This window comes from Triticum aestivum, chromosome 4B, assembly GCF_018294505.1.
Source record: "Triticum aestivum cultivar Chinese Spring chromosome 4B, IWGSC CS RefSeq v2.1, whole genome shotgun sequence".
Lineage (NCBI taxonomy): Eukaryota > Viridiplantae > Streptophyta > Magnoliopsida > Poales > Poaceae > Triticum > Triticum aestivum.
The window spans coordinates 621958648-621967429 of NC_057804.1; positions in this window are offsets into that span (position 1 = coordinate 621958648).

Consider the following 8782-nt stretch of genomic DNA (forward strand, 5'->3'; position numbering starts at 1 on the left):
CGGGCTTATATGTAGCCTAAATAAGAACGACTATGTGCTCCAGGAACAAGTTGCAAACTCACCACAAATATGTACCTGGAACACAATCCGAGGCTTATATGTACCTGGAACAAGAACGAATGTTGTTCTCGAAATAAGTTTAGAACTCACCACAAATATGTACCCCAAACACCATCTAAGGCTTATCTGCACCTGGAACAAGAACAATTGTGTGTTCCCGAACCAAGTTCAGAACTCACAAAAAAATTGTACCGGTAACATCATCCAAGGCTTATATGTACCTAGAACAAGAACGACTGATGTTCTTAGAACAAGTTCAGAACTCACTATAAAAAAATACCCCAAACACCATCTGAGGCTTATATATGTGTACCTGCAACAAGCATGACTGTTGTTCCCGGAACAAGTTTAAAACTCACCACAAATGTGTACTCGGAACACCATCCAAGGCTTATATGTACCTCCCCTAACATCGACTGTTGTTTTCGGAACAAGTTCAGAACTCACCACAAATATGTACCTCGAACACCATTGAGGTGGATATGTACCTGGAGTAAGAACTACATTTGTTCGCGGAACAAGTTCAGAATCTAAATCGGAGTTTTTAATCTACAACACGATTACGCATTTTAACTGGAAGATTGTACTTCATCCAAAAAGTACTCCCTCCGTTCGAAAATACTTTTCAGCGAAATGGATGTATCTAGACGTATTATAGTTCTAGATATATCTAATTTTATCCATTTATGCGACTAGTATTTTCGGACTGAGGGGGTAGTAAATTTTAGGTTTTACCTCTTTTTCTTTACGTCTATTTTAAGTAAATTATTGCGTGTAATTGGTTGCATCACATGTTAGGGTGGACTTGACTTCCCACATTGGCTAGTTTATTTCACAAGCCAATACTCACAAATGTGTACCTCGAACACCATTCGAGGCATGCACGTACCCCTAAAAAATTCAGATCAAAATTCGACATATACATAAAGAAACAAAAAAGACAAATCCATCATGAATAGTGTCAAATGAAGACAAAAGCAAAAATGATACTATTCACATCTGAATTTGTCTTTTTTGTTTCTCCTTGTGTATTTTGAATTTTGATTTGATTTTTTAGGGGTTGTCGACATATGTGTTGTGAACATCGTTGATTTTTTTTTAGAATTTTTTGACATGTTTAAATTTGAATTTTCTAACTTCGTATCATGGTTGCACTTAAGGGCTGGTATCGCCTGATACTTTCCTCCAGTTCCCCATTCAAGCAGTTCTTGTTACACTACTAGAAATTTAGAAAAGAAGTTGTTCTTGGTACAGTTCCAAAAAGAAAGTTGTTCTTGGTACAAGATCATATTGGGTCGTGATGCTGATGTTGTTGTTCTTGGTACAGGATCACAGTATGCTGCGATGATGGTGATGTTGTTCTTGGTACAGTATTGAGAAAGATGTTCTGGGTACTTTTTGATGCTATTTGTAAGATTATAAAAATAAATCCGAAAATGTATCTGTAATAAGATTATCATGGACATTGGTATGTTGAAGTGTCCTTGGGTGATTGGGTAGTACTAGTACTGTTGAATCGGGAGGAGGGAGAGGGAACCATGACTTGTCTAGCCTTGTTTCTCTGACTTATGCAAGGGGAAGGAGTGGCACGATACATCACACACATGCTCTGAGCAGTGTCCTTCTGCCTAGTCTTTTCAACAGTGAAGTGCGTCATGTCTGAAGGAGGCGTCTGCCTACCCTGTGCCCTACATGTGCCCTAGGAGCACCAGTATTAGCTGATTAGCTCGGTCAAGTGGCCGCTAAAGCAAGCTCCCGCCTGCACGCTCAGGCGCTGGGTAAACAGATTCAAATCACGGTAATGTAGTGCTTTTACAAAAAAGGACATATTTTTTGACCATATGCAGCAAGAGACGCAATCAATAGGCGCATGATGGCGCGTTTTCAATCAATGCTGAACAGGCTCGAGTTGAAGGAGGTGTATCTAAATGGCCGTCATTAATTGTTTTCAATCTTCAAAACTATTTAGGCAATAGAACGGGGTAAGAAAATTATAACCAATCAGTGGATTCGTAAGCATCGGGATTTTCTCACTTCTCATGAGATTCGATTGAAGACAATAACGCTAGAACGATATGTAGCCAACCGTGCAAACACTAGATTTGTCACATTCTTCCTGCTGAATGTGAGGTTACTATTGTCCATCAGGCTTAAGTTTATCAGCAGCATGGTTTTGAAGGATGGGTATATCGAAGAGCAAAAAAAGGAGTTTCAGGTGGGCAAAAGAGCATCTGAATGTGCCGAGCTTCTATTTACAACATATTGTGGTCATAATCCAGTAAATTTTACGATCCAGGATGTTCATTCTATGGACCTGACCGATCCATTTGACTATGACTGCCGAAGACAGTGTTGGAGTTAGATGTTGTTGCCTTTTTCAACCTGGGTTTTTTTGTAAACCCGATGAACAATTAACCCTCGTGCTTTTGTATAATTTGTAAGCTGGAGTTAGATGTTCTTGCCCTTTTCAACTCGGTTGTGACTGTCATATTTTATTTGAAACAAGGCATGGCTTGCCATTCGTTTAATTTAGAGTGAAATATTGTAACAAATCCCAACCAAGGGACATAACATCACTCTCGCCGGCTGCTTGAGCTCACTGTGCATTACAGAAGCCAAGTGATTAGCCCCACCAGCACCCACAAACTTATTTTGAACTAGCACATCAAATGGGCTGTAAATTTTCATAGGAAAGGTTGCATGACCATGACAGAACTGGATTCTGACATTTGGGACCCGCGAGGAAATAGTCTAGCCAGTCAACAAACGATTCTGCCTACCAGTCGTTGGATTGACATCCAACATCTGTCGCGTATCTTCTATCTATTTTCTTCTTCCTTAAGCCGCCCAAACCGAACCACCCCGTCCGCTCCGCCTGCTCCCGCATCCCATGACTGGTTGCGCCTCCGCCGCCCTACCGTACGTACCCTCCACCGTTGGCCAGTCTCTCCCTCTATTCCCCCACATGTCCTGTTATTCTCCGGCGACGTCATCCCCAACACGCACCCGCACCCCAACCAGTCAACCCTCGTACTCCCCTCCACCTGCGACTGGACCGGCGCATCTTCCACGGCTCCTGTTCGTTCCATACGAGGCCTCGCCGTCGTCCTCCGCCTTGCGGCCTTGGTTCGCTCGCCGTGCGCGGTGCGCTGCCCTCTTGCGTTGTCAACATAGTCAACAACCGAGAGGAACAAGGAGATGATTGTATGTGGAGAGGATGACAGTAGGGACCCACCAGCGTCATGGCAGTACGCAAGCAAGTGCCTCTGTATTACAAGCCCAAAAATATGGTTCCTCTTAATGGTTGGACATCTGGGGCTCACGCCATTGTCAACATAGTCAATAAACGAGAGAATTACACTACGAGCGGCTGACACCAGGGACCCAGCAGGTCGCGCAATTTTTTTTTGAGGAACAAGCAGTTGTTATTTATACTAGTTTTAGCGACGGATCAGGGTAACAACGGGGCTGTGCGGGGGCCGTGGCCCGTCTAGCCAGGGTTTTATTTATGTTTACCACATCATGAGCCCAGTTGTTTTTTTTCTTGCTAAAAATGGCTAGCCCAGTTCTATTTTTTTAAGAAATACCCAAATAAGGCCTAGTTGCTTTATCGGCCCTGCTGGGCTGCAAATCTTTCAAGACGAGGCGAGTTTCATTCGGTTTGCCAGAAATGGGTTGTACATTTTTAAAACACATCAAACCGAGAATTAGTTTCAATTTTTTTCATTACAAGATTTTAAATTCCATTGATTTTTATGCGTGGACAATTATTTGGATTTTATATTTATATAAATTATTTTTCAAAATAGTTTGAATGTGAATCGATATTTCTGGATTAAAAACAGTTGACCGCACCGAAATATGCAAAATTTCGTATACTTTTTAACCGTGGCCACAATATGGGGTGTAATGCTAACAAAAAGAAGATGGACTCCAAAAAAATTCTTAAGAATTAGCAAATGGGCTATACATTATTAGAAATAATGGCAGATAGGTTGTCTGTTGTTTTCCATAGGTTTGAGGCTGACTTGTGCGCCTACTATAGATTGATGCGTATGCTTACATAAAAAAAGGTTGACGCACACGCAACGCCCTGTCAACTTAGTCAACACATGAGAGCATTGACTGTTGAATGTCCATCCAACGGCCGTCGTGCTTCTTCAATCTCTGCTCTTCATGCTCCAGCCACTCAAACAATCGCCAGCGGGACTGCCTGCTCCCTCCTCCCCGCGGCCAGCTGTGCTGCCGCGCAGGCCTCACCGCCCCACCGTACTCCCATCGCTGGCCTAGCCATCCCTCTACTCACCCACACCTGCTGTTATTCTCCGGCGACGGCAGACGAACCAGTAAACCCTCGTATAGTCGTACTCCCGTCTGCGTGGGAAACAACTGCCGAGTCTTCCCTGCCTCCGTGTCGTTCCCTTCCTAGGCCTCGTTGTCGTCCATCACCCTGGTGCTCTCGGCGTGGCCTGGTCAACGTGGTCAACGACCGACATGCATCTGAAGTGGACTGTACATGGAGAGGCCGACAGCTAGGTCCACGGCCGCACGTAAGGAAATGCCTCCTTATTACGCGCAAAATAATGATTCCTCCACCTGACATCAGGGACCCACCGAAAGGGCCTTTGTATTTCGCGAAAAAAATGTTACCGCCACTGACAGCTTGGACCCACCAGCTATATCTTCGCACGCAAGGAAGTGCCTCCTTATTACGCACAAAAAAATGAATACTCCCCCTGTTAGCTGGGACCCAGTATAGTGGCAGGCTAATTTGTGGGCCTACTAAGTTGACGGGGATAGAGGGCTTTGTCAACTTAGTCAATATGCACGATTCTAGCTCCAGTGACCGTACGATGTCCATCCAACGGCCGTAGTGCTTCTTCAACCTCTGGTCTTCTTGCTCCAGCCGCCCAAACCAGCACCGGTCGTGCCTCGTGCTCCAGCCTCCCGTGGCCGGCTGTGATGCGGCGGAGGCCTCACCGCCGCCTACTACTCCCACCGCTGGCTAAGCCATCCCTCTACTCACCCACACCCCATGTTATTCTACGACAATGGCAACCTCACACCGCAGCGAACCAGTGAACCCTCGTACTCATCTACGCGTGGACATCCACTGCCGCGTCTTCCCCGGCTCCGCGTCGTCCCCTTCCTAGGCATCGCCGTCGTCCACCGCCCTGGTGCTCTCAGCGCAGCGTGGTCAACGTGGTCAAGGAACGGCTTCCATCGGACGTGGACTGTACGTGGAGAGGCTGACAGCTGGGTCCACGGCCGCAGTAAGGAAGTGCCTCCTTATTACGCGTAAAATAATTATTCCTCCACCTGACAGCAGGGACCCACTGGACGGGCCACGGTATTTCTTGAAAAAAACGTTTCCCCCTGACAGCTGGGACCCACCAGCTACACCTTCACACGCAAGGAAGTGCGTCCGGGCAAAAAAGAAAAAAACGATTCGCCCCCTGACTGCTGGGACCCACCAGCTACACCTTCGCACGCAAGGAAGTGCGTCCGGGCAAAAAAGATGATTCGCCCCCCTGACTGCTGGGACCCACCAGCTACATCTTTGCACGCAAGGAAGTGCCTGACAGTCGGGAACCACCTGGTCGAAGCGTACGTAGCGTTGTCATTCTGGTCGCGAACGTGTACGTACATATATATTGGTCGATGTAGAGGTGCGCACGTGTCGTAGTAGAGGCGCGTACGTGTCGTAGTAGAGGCACGCACGTAGCATGTACACGTACGTACAACGGCCAAGGTGCAAGAAAGAAAATACGTCCACGTATGTATACATATGGGCGGGGTCTCGAACGCCTACTCGTGCATACGTATGGCGAGGGCTCGTGTACATGGCTGGGTCGGAACGGAGAAACATCGTCGTTGTCGTGTTCATGGGGAGGCAACGGAATGCCTTGTGTTCATGGGGAGACAACCGAATGCGTCGTGTTCATCGGGAGGCAACGGAACGCGTGGGAGCCAACCGGCTGGGTCAGAACAGAATGCGTGGTCGTATTCATCGGGAGAGCTTGGACGGAACAGGCGATGGAAACAAGGCCTGGCGTACTGCAGAACGGAGGAAACGGACCTCCTACGTTCGGAACGGGGTCCTGTTGATCGGAAGGGGTCTGGTGTACCGCAAAACGGAGGAAACGGACCTCCTACGGTCGAAACGGGGGTCCTGTTGATCGGGAAGGTTGTGGCGTACCGCAAAACGGACGAAACGGACTTGTGTTGGAGCGCTACGGTCGAAACGGGGGTCCTGTTCATCAGGAGGGGTGTGGCGTACCGCGAAACGGGACTCCACGGGATACTGTTCATCTCCACCGTCGACCTCCTCCAGCCTCCACGGGCTACTGTTCATCCACCGTTGACCCCCTCCAGTCTCCACCTGCGACTGTTCATCCACGGGCTCCTGTTCATCGAGCCTCCACCGTGCGCTACTCCATCGGCTACTGTTCAACCACCCATCTCCACGGGCTCCTGATCAACCACCCCTCCACGGGCTACTGTTCATCCACCCCTCCATCGTCTACTATTCATCCAGCCCTCCACGGGGTCGTCATGTTCATCCAGCCCTCCACGGGGTCCTGTTCATCCAGCCCCAACCGGCTCGATCAATCGGGGTCCTGTTCATCCAGAGGCAACGCCATGGGTCATGTTGATCCACTCCCACCACTCACTGTTCATACACCCCCCACCCCCCCCCCCCGCAATGCTCACTGGTCATCCAGAGAGGCAGCATCGATCGGCTTCAGTTAGCAGCAGTAGCGAAGGAATCGCTCGATCGGGTTCAGTTAACAGCCATCGATCGATCGCTCGGGTTCAGTAATGCGTAGCCTGCAGTGCAATGTCTTGGGTTCAGTTAGAGCCCAATGCCTCGCTCGGGTTCAGTTAGAGCCAACGCCTCGCACACATGCGCGTACCTTACGAGAGAAACGTGCATCGCTCGGCCCCCGACCTCCCACCATAACCGGGAACTCCCCGAAATTTTCCTCCACATCTATGATGATACCGGGTTTTGTCACAATTATCGTCATAGAAGTGTCATATGTATGACAGAAAAAAAAAATCGTTTGGCCCAAAATGTCACGGATGTGTCTTTTTTTGTAGTGTAGGTGGTGCTATCGTACATCCACGTTGATGGAGACTTCAACCCACGAAAGTTAATCGCTGCGCGAGTCCACGGAGGGCTCCACCCACAAAGGGTCCACGAAGAAGCAACCTTGTCTATCCCACCATGGCCGTCGCCCACGAAGGACTTGCCTCACTAGGGTAGATCTTCAAGAAGTAGGCGATCTCCTTGCCCTTACAAACTCCTTGGTTCAACTCCACAATCTTGTCGGAGGCTCCCAAGTGACACCTAGCCAATCTAGGAGACACCACTCTCCAAGAAGTAACAAATGATGTGTTGATGATGAACTCCTTGCTCTTGTGCTTCAAATGATAGTCTCCCCAACACTCAACTCTCTTTCACAGGATTTGGATTTGGTGGAAAGAAGATTTGAGTGGAAAGCAACTTGAGGAAGGCTAGAGATCAAGATTCATATGGTAGGAATGGAATATCTTGACCTCAACACAAGTGTAGGTGGTTCTCTCTCAGAAAATGTATGTTGGAAGTGTAGGCATGTTCTGATGGCTCTCTACACGAATGAAGAGTGGGTGGAGGGGTATATATAGCCTCCACACAAAATCTAACCGTTACACACAACTTACCAATCTCGTTGGACCGAATAGTGAAACTCGGTCGAACAATTTAGCAAATAATGTGACCGTTAGGATTTTCGGTGGGACCGCCATGTCAACTCGGCGGGACCGATATGGTTAGGGTTAGGGCATAACGTAATCTCGGTGAGACCGATTACACTAACTCGGTGGGACCGATTTTGGTAATAAGCTAACCAGAGAGTTGGTCAGGGAAACTCGATGGGACCGATTCGCTCATCTCGGTTAGACCGAAACATTACGAAAGGTGTCGTGGAATTAACACGTCAGATGTCCTTAGTGTCAGGACTTAGTCGTGAGGCCAACGCATCTATGTGGTAGCTTGAGAGAGGTTGAGTGGGACGAGAGACGCAAGGCAGATCAACACGTAGACAAGGGTTTAGACAGCTTCGGGCCCCGGGAAACATCATCCAGTAATAACCCTACATGCTGTTTGTGGCTAGGTCTCATTATGCTCGTGAGAGGAGTCGTCGTCAGCCGGCTCCCCCTTTGTGTCTAGCCCTAGATATTGTTTCTTGTTCCTTGTCCCTCTTTGGGGAGCCCTGCCCCTCCTTATATAAGTTTAGAGGGGCGGGTTACATGTGGAGTCCTAGTAGGACTAGCCTATCTTGTACTACAAGCCGGATTCAAGTTCGGGTCTTGATTCCTTGTAAGGGAGATACTCCTCACGCCTTTCCTCTTAAGCCGGCCTATCATAACGTAAGCCGGCCTTCTGGGCCTTGATCCTCCTGGGCCCCCGGGTCTTGTCGCTCCTCTGATCCGCTTGCCAGGTCACTCATAAGTCGCCAGGATCGGGAGGGTCACTTAGTGTGTCGTCCAGTCAGGGCGGGTCATTAGTGAGTCGCCAAGTCCGGTCGGGTTATACTTCCGGCCGGGTTACACCGCGGGGTATATCCCCGACATTAGCCCCCAATTTTAGCTTGGATTTATCCATGGTAAACTTATGCTGCAAAATAAACAGAAGAACAAATTTGACAGGTTGTGCTCCGGGTTAAGAATTCTTGTA